The sequence below is a fragment of the Tasmannia lanceolata genome, unplaced genomic scaffold, assembly GCF_043159265.1.
Source record: "Tasmannia lanceolata isolate RefF3 unplaced genomic scaffold, GAP_Taslan_0.1 ptg000023l, whole genome shotgun sequence".
NCBI lineage: Eukaryota > Viridiplantae > Streptophyta > Magnoliopsida > Canellales > Winteraceae > Tasmannia > Tasmannia lanceolata.
This window is the reverse complement of record NW_027518700.1, coordinates 33,922,405-33,934,473: the sequence shown is the minus strand read 5'-3', so window position 1 is coordinate 33,934,473 and position 12,069 is coordinate 33,922,405. Positions and strand designations below refer to the sequence as shown.

The window sequence follows — 12,069 nt, the reverse complement described above, 5'->3', positions numbered from 1 at the left end:
AAGTTCAAGACAGACATTAGGGAAAATAGGAGAAAAGCGAAAGAGCAGAGAATCTAATGGAAAATGAGACCCAAGCCTTCTTTTATAGAAGATAAAAAGACACAAAGGCGCCCTTTCAAATGAAAGTATCCTTTCATTTAGAGGTATTCTAAATTAACTCGTAGGCACCGTTGCATAAAAGTGTTGAAAAAATAAACTAATGAGAAGAAGGATGGAGAAATGCTTCATACACTTCTGGTTGCAGCCGTTGTTTCTTGTCGGTCGACTAGAGAACCTTCTGGCCACGTTGTTTGGATGATTCAAAGCATTCTTTTTAACCCCCACAAATCGAAGGGTTAGGATGACCTTATGGAGCTGATTTTTTGGGCACACCCTATCCATGTCAGGGCTCATCAAATGAATGCTTTGGATCATCCAAACAACGTGGGCCCACTTTGTTTTTAAGCTTCACTAATATGTAAGGAAATGTATGGTGCTGTTAATTATATAAAAGTTATGGGATTGTTTTTTTGGTTGCTGAAACGTATTTAATGGGGTCTTAGTAATTTTACCTAAAATTGGTGAATAAAATAATGGGCGATGATAATTCTCTCCCCACCAGTACGCATTGGTCCCCGTGATAAGGTTATTTGAAAAATTATGATGTTGAGAGTGGGATTTGAACCCATGCCCTTTCGGACCAGAACCTTAATCTGGCGCCTTAGACCAACTCGGCCATCTCAACTTTGTTATTCAAGGTTGACTCTTTATTATATTTACTCTATAAAGTTTATGCTCGTCCAATGGGATTCTTATGGGCTCCTATGTATGAAAAGGGCTGAGAGACAAAGGGAGAGAATTGTGTGGCCGGAGTGGAGATATCATCAAAATTTCCTAGAAACTAGTGCAAATAAAATAAGTAATTAGAATTAAGTTTTCGTTTTGTTGTTTTTTTGGGCTTTTCATGCTCCTCTCATTCAAGTCTCTCCATCTCCTCCACGTCTCACATCTGGCCCGAGAAATATTCCATGGATTTTTTTTTCATGGTGGCGAAACATGGCCTTATTTTCGGATCGGGTTTGCAATATGCAACTTTCATACAAAAGTCGTAGGAGTCTTTGGTTTGCTAGTTTTGATCGCTCAAATTGTCTTAATATTTCTACTAAGGCCATGTTTGGATTGCAGGAATTTTATGGAAAAGTTTGGAAGTTTGGAAAGGAAATTTTTTCTAAAATTTCTTAGTTTTTTACTTCAAAAAAATATAAAGGATTGCCACCCTTTTTTATACTTTTTTGGTTTGGTCGGAAAGCTGTGACCGAACCTGAGGCCTCAAGGTTGAGAAACCAAGCCTCAAACCATTGAGCTACAAGCCTCATACTACGGGTACAACTTGGGTTGGGTCGGGTTTGAGCTTTTGCTAAAAAATAAATAGGAATCAACCAGACCCGATTTTAAGGTAAAAGCTCAACCTGAATTCCAAAAAATCGACCCAAGTTGCAGCACTACCTCAAACCATTGACCTTGATATTTGATCCAACATGGGGCTGTATGCTGGATCTTATGCTCCCTCCCCCTCGCCCCACTATAGGATTATGCGCCCCACTATTAACATAAAAGGGGGCGCATAATCCTATAGTGGGGGCGAAAAAATCACTCTCTCTAATTTGGGAACGTAGTTACGGACATAAAATTCCTCGGCAACGCAAAGCTCATCTTGGTCTTTTGCACATTTTCTTCTCCATTTACCTCAAAAAATGGAGAGCAAAGGAGAAGAATATCAAGAGGAAGAAGAAGGAGAAGAAGAAGATGAGTGGCCACGATTCTAAGTACTTTTCCACCACGAAGAAGGGAGAAATCCCTGAACTCAAAGACGAGCTCAATTCTCAGTACAAGGCAAAATCTCTCTCTATCTCTCTCATTTGACGAGTTTTTCCGTTTTCGATCTAAAGTATTTGGAAATTTCGTTTCTTATCTCAATTAGATCTTCATTCTATGGATCTTAGGTGATGGGGTGTAAAAGCGCAGCGGCCTGTTAGCTGCCGACACGTGGCTAGGGGAGGGCCCACCGCGGACCAGGCTATCAGCTGCCAGCACGTGTCTCGAGGGGGGCCCACTGCAGATCCCGCGTCAGCAAGGGCAGTTCGGTAATTACCTAAGCCTACCCCAAAACTTCCCCTATAAAAGGGCTTCCAAAGCTCATAAATCAGGGTAATAACTTCTCACCCACCACTCTTAAAACTCCCTCTTCACTCCGGCTCATACTGACTTGAGTGTCGAAGGGCCTGTCCGGAGTACACTCCGGGTCGCTCATTCTGACCTCGTTTGCTTCTGTGCAGAACACAGTTCATCCGGACTCTATTTCCCTCACCTCGGCTTCTCGGGTCCTCCAGTTCGGCTCTTACGTCACTGTCACATCTGTTAACCGATTTCGGGCCTAACATTAGGGTTTTATCTGACTATCTTAGGGTAGATCTCATCAGATCCGTTCTCCTCGTCTTTGATTTTCACTTTTCTTTTGTCTCTTCTTATATAGTCCAATTTCTGTTAATTTTAATTTTATTTTTATTCTTTTTTTTTTTCAAATGTTAATCTGAAATTGATGAGATCGATGTTGGATATGGATCGATCGGAACCAAATCTCATCGGATTTTCATCATTTTGTTTGGGAAATGATTGATTTCAGCAGTTTATTTCATTTTAGGAGTCATGTTTGTGTTTGTATAGTGTTTGATGTATCGGCAATTGCTTAAATGTGTGGAAAGTTTGGATTTCGTACTGAAGATGGGGAAGATTCATGGGAATTGCTTGATGTTTTTTCTGATATTACCATTTTCTTTGTTAATTTTTATGATGATTAATTAATATGCCTTCTTTAAGCCTTGTAATATTGGCATTCTCTTTGTTAATTTTGGAGGAGGTTTACCATACTACCTTGAGGAGGTTATTATAAAATTAATATTTTTGTTGAATTTGGGGAAAAATTTGTCTATTAGCCTTGAGTAATCGCAGAATCCGTATGTATATTAGGTGTTCAAGCATAAGTAGAGAAATATCAACACCTTGTAATGTTAGCATTCTTTTTGTTAATTTTGGAGGAGATTTACTGTACTACCTTGAGGATGTTATTATAAAATTACTATTTTTTTGCTAAATTGGGAAAAAACCCGTCTATTAGCCTTGATAAATCGCAAAATCCCTATGTATATTAGGTACTCAAGCATAAGTAGAGAAAGATCAACAGTTCTTTTATCCTTTACACAGTCAATAATGCGTGAAACATGATCTACTTGCATTGCACCTGCCACTAGTGAACATTTACATCAAAATGGACCTTAACAGGTTTCACTGTTTGTTACTTTGGAATGTATGGGGTGGGGAAAAATTAGCCGAAAGGCCTGAAACCTTATACGCACAGAGGTTGGTAGAAGTTCAAATTTGGTAACTGTTGGGAAGGAAGCATGGCAGACCAGTTGGCTAAGGAAGGTGTTTCAAGTAACGTCATTAAGTGGATATCCCTTGACTTGAGTCACCTTATCCTTTCCCAACATTTTTGAGGAGGCTCATGATATTGTCTCGATGTTAGATATTTTGTTCGACCGTGTTTGTTGAGAGGCCATTGCAACTGGCAGACCAGTTGGCCAAGACCCTGTTCGTTTAAGATTATGACAACCGATTGAGTGCCAAACCAATTAATTGGACTCAAATTCCAACATAAATTTGTGTCCAATAATCGGTTTGGCACTCACAATCGGTTGTCATAATCTTAAACAAACAGGTCCTATGGAAGCTGTCACAAGGGAATCACTTGTTATTGGAGACCTTATCCCTTTATAGTTTCTTTCTTTCATTGTATTCCTTTTCAGTGACGTCATCTTCTAGTTGCTTGTTTTCTCTATGGGTTTTCTAAAAATGCCTGAGTTCGAGTTCCCTCAGAGTTACCCGATGCTCGTGGTTTATGGGTGATTGCCTGCATCCATAGGGATCAGTCCCGCCCTAAAATGGCGTGGGGATACCCTATGTCTTCAAAAAAAAAAAAAAAAAAAAAAAGGGAAAAGAGGAAAAGATCAACATCACAAATTCACTTCAAAGAAAAAAAAAAAAACCACCACAAATGTTTTCAGTTGCTTAAGGAACTTATAGAGGTTCTTGATTAACTACCCTCTGGATCATACCTTGATGGGTCTTGATTATTCATTCTGGTTTATAGGGAAGTAAATCACCAAAAGTTTTCTTGTCATCATTAAGGGAAGTTTTCTTGGAAGGCTCACTGGATTCCTGAAGCAGAATTTGTGATATCACCTATGAGAGTGTGATGTGATATCTGTTAATAGGAATAGACACTTAGTGAAGGATTATTGGGTTATCCCTCGATTATAGTTTATGCTTTTCTGTTATGACTCATTTAGGTTCTATCTAGTTGAAGTAATCATCCAATTGTGGTTGGCCTCAGTACCTTTAGTTTCAACTGTTAAGTGGCCTTCTGCGACTATTTTGTGGATTGATAGATCAATTTTTTTTTTAAATAGGATTGATTGATCATTGTGTGGTGATAATGCAATCAGTACAAACCGATTTGTAGGAACCAATTATGTAGTGAAGACATGGAAGGGACTGACATATCCTCTTTTCTAAATGAAAAAGATGCTTATGAAATTATGATAAATTTTGAGGCATAATAATTTCCCATTGATTTTCTGTTATGACTCATTTAGGTTCTATCTATTTGAAGTAATCATCCAATTGTGGCTGGCCTGAGTACCTTTAGTTTCAACTGTTAAGTGGCCTTCTGCAACTATTTTGTGGATTGCTAGATCATTTTTTTCAAAAATAGGATTGATAGATCATTGTGTGGTGATAATGCCATCAGTACAAACCGATTTATAGGAACCAATTATGCAGTGATGAAGACATAGAAGGGACTGGCATATCCTCTTTTCTAAATGAAAAAGATGGTTATGAAATTATGATAAATCTCGAGGCACAATAATTTTCCATTGACTACGGTATTATTGGGAAATGATATATTCCTTAGTTTATTATGCTATGAGTTTGCTCTCTTTAGTTTACTAGTTTACTAGTAAAAACCCCTTATGATGCGCAACAAATTGGGACCTTGTCTTTGTTCCCCTGAAGTAAAAACCCGTGTGGAATTGCCATACAGAATTCCTATTGGAGGTAAATTAGAAGGCACATTTTTCACATCTAATCGATGTGATGGGCACGATTTGTTTGTCACAGCTGACAAAATCACTCCCTTATGGTTAGTGAGCAAATGTTCTAAACAATGTATTCTATGTGTTTGTGAAAACCCGTCCGCTACATGCATGCGTAGCTCGATACCTTTCAATAGATTACTGTATGTTTGCACCTCGCTAGTTTTTTCAAATGCTTTGATTTCCTCTATCATCTTTTTTTCTGCTCTGGATGTGTCATCTGCTCTGGCTTGAAGTTTATTTGGCAGGTTAATTTGTTGATACAGCTTCCCTACCTGATGTTGATAACTTTGATAGGAAAGAAAGTTGTTAATTTGATGGGAGGTGTAAATTCATTTTCCATTCTGTAGGGAAATCGGTAAATCAAGATTTGAAGGATGAACTTGTAGGATCGGAAGAAAGGATTTTTTTCCTCTGTTGGCAATCTTGTAGTTGACTAAACTACACCCAAAGTATACATATCACCAATCTCACTGAAAAATGCAGAAAAGACATCCTTTCAGAGTAGATGTGATTCTTGTAGTGATTCAATGATTACAACTAGGGCCATGAGCACCATCTGGATATGTAGCCTGGCTTGGATTCTTGTAATTTTGGGCTTTCATTGCTAGGCTAAACCTGAGAGTTGCCAAGTTGCCATGTAACTTCTTCAATTTGAAGGGAGGACCGGTAGCCACTGCTAAAACTTTTAAGTAGCTCATTTGCATAAACTTTTGGGGCTTAGGAGGACCTGATCAATCTGAGTTACTAAAGAAACATCCTTCCTTCTACTTAATAATATGTATGGACCCCCACCCCCGTAGGTCTCTCTCCTTAGTCCACTGGATGATATTGAGAGTAGCCTGGAATAACCAATGGATAATTTTAAAAAAGGATTCCGAGTTTTGATTCAATGCATCGGCCACCCTAGGAGCTTCTGTACTCAAATGATTCAACGAACTCCAATATGACTCATTTGGCATTATTATTTACCATTCATCTAAAACCATCTAGACACAATTGTTTCTACTGTTATAGCCAAAGTTAATCTTGAATCACTCACGAGATAGGCGTACAACTTGGGTCGGGTTGGATCGGGTTGAGCCCAACCCTAACCCAACCCTAGGTAGCATTCCCTCAACCCTAACCCAACCGGGCCTCGTGTTGAGGATGGTCAACCCTAACCCAACCTGCTTCTAAATCTCTCAACCCTAATCCAACCCATCTAACCTGAAATCAGGTCAGGATGAGTCTGGTTTGTTCGAGTTCACCTTGGGCCAAACAGAATAATACTATAACCCAAAGGATATTAGATAAAATTAGAGAATGGAGGTAGGGTTCGGGTTGCCAAGGACTCAACTCTAACCGTTGGCTTTTCCCAACCCTAACCCAACCCAACCCGAGGAAGTGCCAACCCAACCCGATCCAAATTCAGGCTGAACCCGTCGGGTTCGGGTTGAGCCTGGCCCAAGTTGCACCCCTATCACGAGATGGTGGACTCTAAATCGGAATCCCAATGATGGCCGATGGTATTATCAAATCCATGGTTACCAATTTCAGATTGGGGAATAATTTAGTGGGGAAATACTAAAAAATTCAGAAAACTATAGTGTTCTTTTATTTAATTTAGTGGGGAATTGTTAAAATATTCAGAAAAACTACGGTGTTCTTTTATTCAGAACACCTTAGGTTTATATATCTGCATATAACTTCTATTATATAACACTAGGTGATTTCATGGTAAAGTGATCAAGTGCGTAGTGTTGGATTGTAAAGCTCATGGTTCGATTCACATTTTTTTTGTTTTATGGAAGTGCAACAATTATGCTCCGTCCATATTTTCCACAAGGTCGTGACAAATGTCAACAATTAGAAGCTGCAGTTCTTTTCTTGCATTGTGGGAGTTCAGATCAGATCATGTCTGTAGGTGGTCTTCTTGTCTGCCCCTTCGAGGACCAAAATGGGAATGCCAAATCGACTGAGAAAACTTGCAATAAATCATTTGACGGAATGCTTATCTTTTGCAGTCCACAAAATGTGAAACAACCTTTAATCAGAAATCCCATGCTTTAGTTTCTTAGCCACTAAAATTCTATCATGCAAGACTGGGTTCTGAATTCCTTATTGTATTGAATTGCTATCCACTGTCACTTGTTATTTTCATCTGCATGGACATATTCTGTGATGGAGCAGAAGAAAAGGTCAGCCAATGTCCACTTATCGGAAAGATGAAAAAAAACTGCACTAAAATTCTTTTTATTTTTTAATATTGATGAAATTTTATTAGAGGGACTAATCCAACATTAAAAAAAGAAAGAAAGTGACAGAGGTGGTCAAAATGCAAAACAACTGAGAAAGAAAAGAGAAGGGAAAAGACAATATTGGATGGAAGATTCAAAGTTCAAACATCAATTTCTAATATTAATTATTCCTTAATTATGCTATTTTACAAAGAGAAAAGGCAATATTGGATGGAAGATTCAAACATCAATCTCTAATATTAATTATTCCTTAATTATGCTATTTTACTAAGCGATGAACCTAAAAAGGAAAATATTGGGCAATATTGGATGGAAGATTCAAACATCAATTTCTTGCTAACCGTTGCATCTTTCGAAAAGTTCTATTGCCAATTTCCTCTCCTTATGCTAGAGCATATGCGTCTTGTTCTTAATCTTAAAATTAGTTTATTCCTTCATCTTTTACTATAAAATCTCATGGTTCTTGGTATTTTGTCTGTATGCTTGCCAATCATGGCTGTAATGCGTGCTTGCCCAATGAGTTGGTTTATGGTTAACAGGGGGTTTCCTTCAGACTTGTTTATTGACATATTAAGCTTACTCTTATTAATACGCCTTTTAGGATAAGAAAAAGGATGCCGTGAAGAAGGTAATTGCTGCAATGACTGTTGGGAAGGATGTTTCATCATTGTTCACGGACGTGGTGAACTGCATGCAGACAGAGAATTTGGAGTTGAAGAAGCTTGTCTATTTATATCTTATAAACTACGCGAAAAGTCAACCTGACCTAGCTATACTTGCTGTAAATACATTCGTGAAGGTAAATTGCTTTTGAATTATACATTTTTCCTTGATTTATTCATCGGTATGAATTTTAATGGAGCCATTCTTTTTAAATACTTACTCTTTATAAGCTGCCTATTTAATGTTTGTTCACGCGTTTCCATTAAAGATTGCATATAAAATTACTTCGTTCCTTTAACTGCCCAGTTCATATCTCACGGATATGGGTGTGACACTTGTTCAAGCTTCCAGGAATTTGAGTGCTGAAAGTTTTCTTCAGTTGTTTGGTCCAGAGTTTCCTGAAATAGTGTTGGTTTCAAGGAAGAATGCTGCAGACAGAAAAAATTTCTTAGAATGTTCAATTGCCTGCAAGCATAGGTCTATTTATAGAAACAACATGAAATAATAAGATTAAACTTGAAGTCAACGATCTGTTATGATTACAGAAGCATTCATATTTATTCTTATTTTTTAAATCAATACTGTAGATAGTTCAAAAAAAAAAAATTTATTCTTATTCTTGTGCATATATTCTATAGCTTTATCTAGCTGTAACATTTTTTTTGAATGGTAAAGAATTCATTAAGTCAAAAGGGGACCGAGATGGTCAATACAAGCCACAAATAACATACAAGATAAGAAACAAAAGGAAGGCCCCCAGAAATGGGGGGAGGAGACCAAACATCAAGGAGGAAGAAAATAAAAAAGAACTAACTCCTCTTTTGAGACCCCTTCCCTAGGTAGTTTATCGGCTACGTCGTTAGCCGATCTCCTCACATGACAGAAAGAAGGGGAAGATTCACCCATCCGTTCTTGAATTTATCTAGCTGTAACATTCGGAACCAAAAGAATATAAAATTTCAACTGCCTTTAAGAATGAGGGATTGCTACGACCATGCTCTGCCTCTTCTTTTTCAATGCTCAAATGCAGGATACAGTGCATGCATTGATACATGACAAGTCATTCAATTTCATGGACATGCATTGATACATAACAATACAGCATATATGTACCATGATGTTGATCATCTGAATGTGATGAAGATCATACATTACACTGATTATCTGATACCTAGATCTAGATGAAGCAACAATATATCCTCTATCAAAAAACTGTCAATGATGTCAGCTTTGATAAACTAGGAATCACATGCCAGAGCAGACATGGCAGCGGCACTGGAGTACTAGTTAGTTTCTGAAGGGTTCGGGCTTGGGGCTGTACTAGGGAACGCATGTTAGTTGTAGTATATGGTCCATAATTGACAATTTTTCAAAGCTGATTTCACCGAGAAGAAAGTTGGAAACTGTGGAAGGCAACCATTGAATAAGATCCCTTGTCAATCGATCTGGATTGTCTCAGAGAAAAAAAAACATGTCGGTGATGCTACCAACACATCTGAACTGCTTTTCTAAATGTGTGATACATTGATTCGAATGAAAAGCATGATGCACCAATATTAAATATAAATCTTTAATTGGTCAAACATAGCTCAGTGCATGTAGAATAATTTGGACGAATCTGCATATCGGGTGTGGACCAAAATCTGCATCATAACTTGATGGAAGATCATGCTAAGCTGTTAAAGTGTAAAAGATTAAATAACGCCATCTCTAACAGCTTAAGCTTTTGGAGTAATTGGTTGTTTCACATAAGCAAATGCCTAGCTGTTTGTAGCAGCATACCAGCCCAATGGCAGATGACAGTCTACATTACAACATAATGGAGAACTTAGTAGACAAACTGTAAAGATCTTGAGTCTTTTTATGTGCAAGACATAATATACCCAGCCACATAACTTGGTACGAAAAGCTATTATAAATGAAAATTTATGGATTTTCTATATGACTTGAAGTTTACTAAGCTTTTTACGGCAGTCCTGGAGCATTGATGTGTGAAACCCCATAAAATATTGAAATTGATTCTTTCCTATTGTCATATGTAGTCGTGGCAAACTTAAACATCACAAGAATTTGTTCATAAGATTCCTTACCACTCCTTTTTATTATTTTTATGACATAGGGTATCCCCACGCCAATTTTTAGGGCAGGACTATTCCCTACGGATGCGCGCAATCACCTGTAAACCATGCGCATCGCGTAAGCCGGGGGGATTTGAACTCATCTCCGATTTGCGAACCATACATTGATTTTTTATGATGATTTCATAGACCAAGTTAGGAATCTTAGATGCATTTTATGGTGGTTTGAGGGTGTGTCAGGATTGAGAATCAACTCAACTCAACTCAACTAAGCCTTTGTCCCACACTAGTTGGGGTTGGCTAATGAATCCTTTAGAAAATTTACATGAAGAAGGTGAAAGGATCTACCCGGCTCAAATTGACTAAGTCTAATCTTGACACTAGTTGGCTTCACCTACATGAATCATTTTCTTCCATTCTCTCATATCCAAGGTCATGTTCTTTGTTATGTTCCTAGCCATCAAGTCTTTCCTCACTGTTTCTACCCAAGTTCAATGATGGGGAAATCTCTATTCTCAATCTTGGGAAAAGCTCTATTGCGGGGGTGAGGAGGGTTGAGTGGTTGAGCTTGTAGAGGCTTTTAGTTGCAAGAAAGCCAAGATTCATGTTTCCTATTTAGGCCTCCCTCTTGTATTTGATATCACACGTAAATCATTGTGGGATTCAGTTATGGAAAAGGATAGATGGGACGATTCAGGTGAGAACCAATGTAGATCTAACTTTCTATTCACTCGTGGGATCCTGGCGGTCGGGGTGGGGGGTATTCCACCACGGCTCCTCTCTTCTCGGGAGTCCATACATCCCTTATCATCCCTTATAACTGTATGGATAGCTATCTCTCGAGCATATGTTTAGGTTCGGCCTCAATGGGAAAAGGAGCACCTAACAACGCATCTTCATAGACCAAGAACTATGGGATCACCCCTTTCATTCTGGGGTGACGGAGGGATCGTACCATTCAAGCCTTTTTTTTTCATGCTTTTCCCGGAGGTCTGGAGAAATTAGTAATCCATAGGATTGCCCTAATCCTCCCTTCCTGAAAGTGTTGGATATGAGGTTTTGGGCCCTGACCCCAAATATTATCTCTCTTTTTAGCCCATCTTTCATGGCTTGGTGAAAGGGGTCTGGCCTTTTTAATTGAATGACAATTTGGAGATCACCCACACCGCCCAAGGTCCATGGCTATTGTTGGACAGTGGTGCACCAAAAGATTAACATGCTTAGTATTCTCAAGCGGAATAACTTTCTGTTGGCAGATATGTTTTCTTTGTTTGAAGGTGGAGGGGTCCTCCAATTATATTTTTGGCCGTTGTGATCTTTTGGTAAAAGTATGGTGCAATATGTTCACTCTCTTTTGCGTCATCCTTCATGGGACTTTTTGAGGGATGGTGGTGGTGCCATCTTGGGGAGTGGGATCGGACCTTTTGGCTGTTACTCCATTGGTGGTGTCATGAGTATTATGGAGCAAGAGAAAGAAGAAGTCATTGGAAGATAGAGTGGAGAGGGAAAAGAAAATGGCAATGTGGACCCTCCCTCCTCCCAACACCTTCAACATTGATCGTGCTGCTCTTGGTAACCTGGGCCCAGTGGGTATCAGTGGTGTTTTCAGGAATCACACAGGTGATATCATCCTTTGCTTTTCTGGACCAATTAATAGGGCAGACTAGAGGGAGACGGAAGCTAGAGCCCTTCTCATCGGCTTAAGGCTGTTTTCTTATTACCTGGGAAGAAATCTTCCCGTGGAGGAGGACTCGTCTAACGTCTTCTCTTAGCAAAGAACCAATCTCTGGGCCATTGGAGATTTACGGGGATTATCCGTGAAATTTTTAACTCATGTACCTCACTTTTATCTTCTTTCATGTCCTCCAAAGTGCTGACAGTATTGCTATCTTCTAA

The 12,069-nt window shown here is 38.8% G+C and overlaps 1 non-coding gene and 1 pseudogene across 2 annotated transcripts in view; one reads left to right on the top strand and one right to left on the bottom strand.

Moving 5' to 3' along the window:
• Positions 1-643: 643 nt before the first annotated feature.
• Positions 644-724, bottom strand: TRNAL-AAG (transfer RNA leucine (anticodon AAG)). The gene has a single exon. It is a non-coding gene; the product is annotated as a tRNA-Leu (tRNA).
• Positions 725-1,690: 966 nt separating this feature from the next.
• The window catches only part of LOC143856037 (beta-adaptin-like protein C), a 30,938-nt pseudogene continuing 20,559 nt past the window's right edge, over positions 1,691-12,069 (top strand). Inside the window, exons 1-2 of the transcript XR_013238091.1 lie at positions 1,691-1,872; positions 8,034-8,231. The product of XR_013238091.1 is annotated as a beta-adaptin-like protein C (transcript). The remainder of the gene's footprint in view (positions 1,873-8,033; positions 8,232-12,069) is intronic.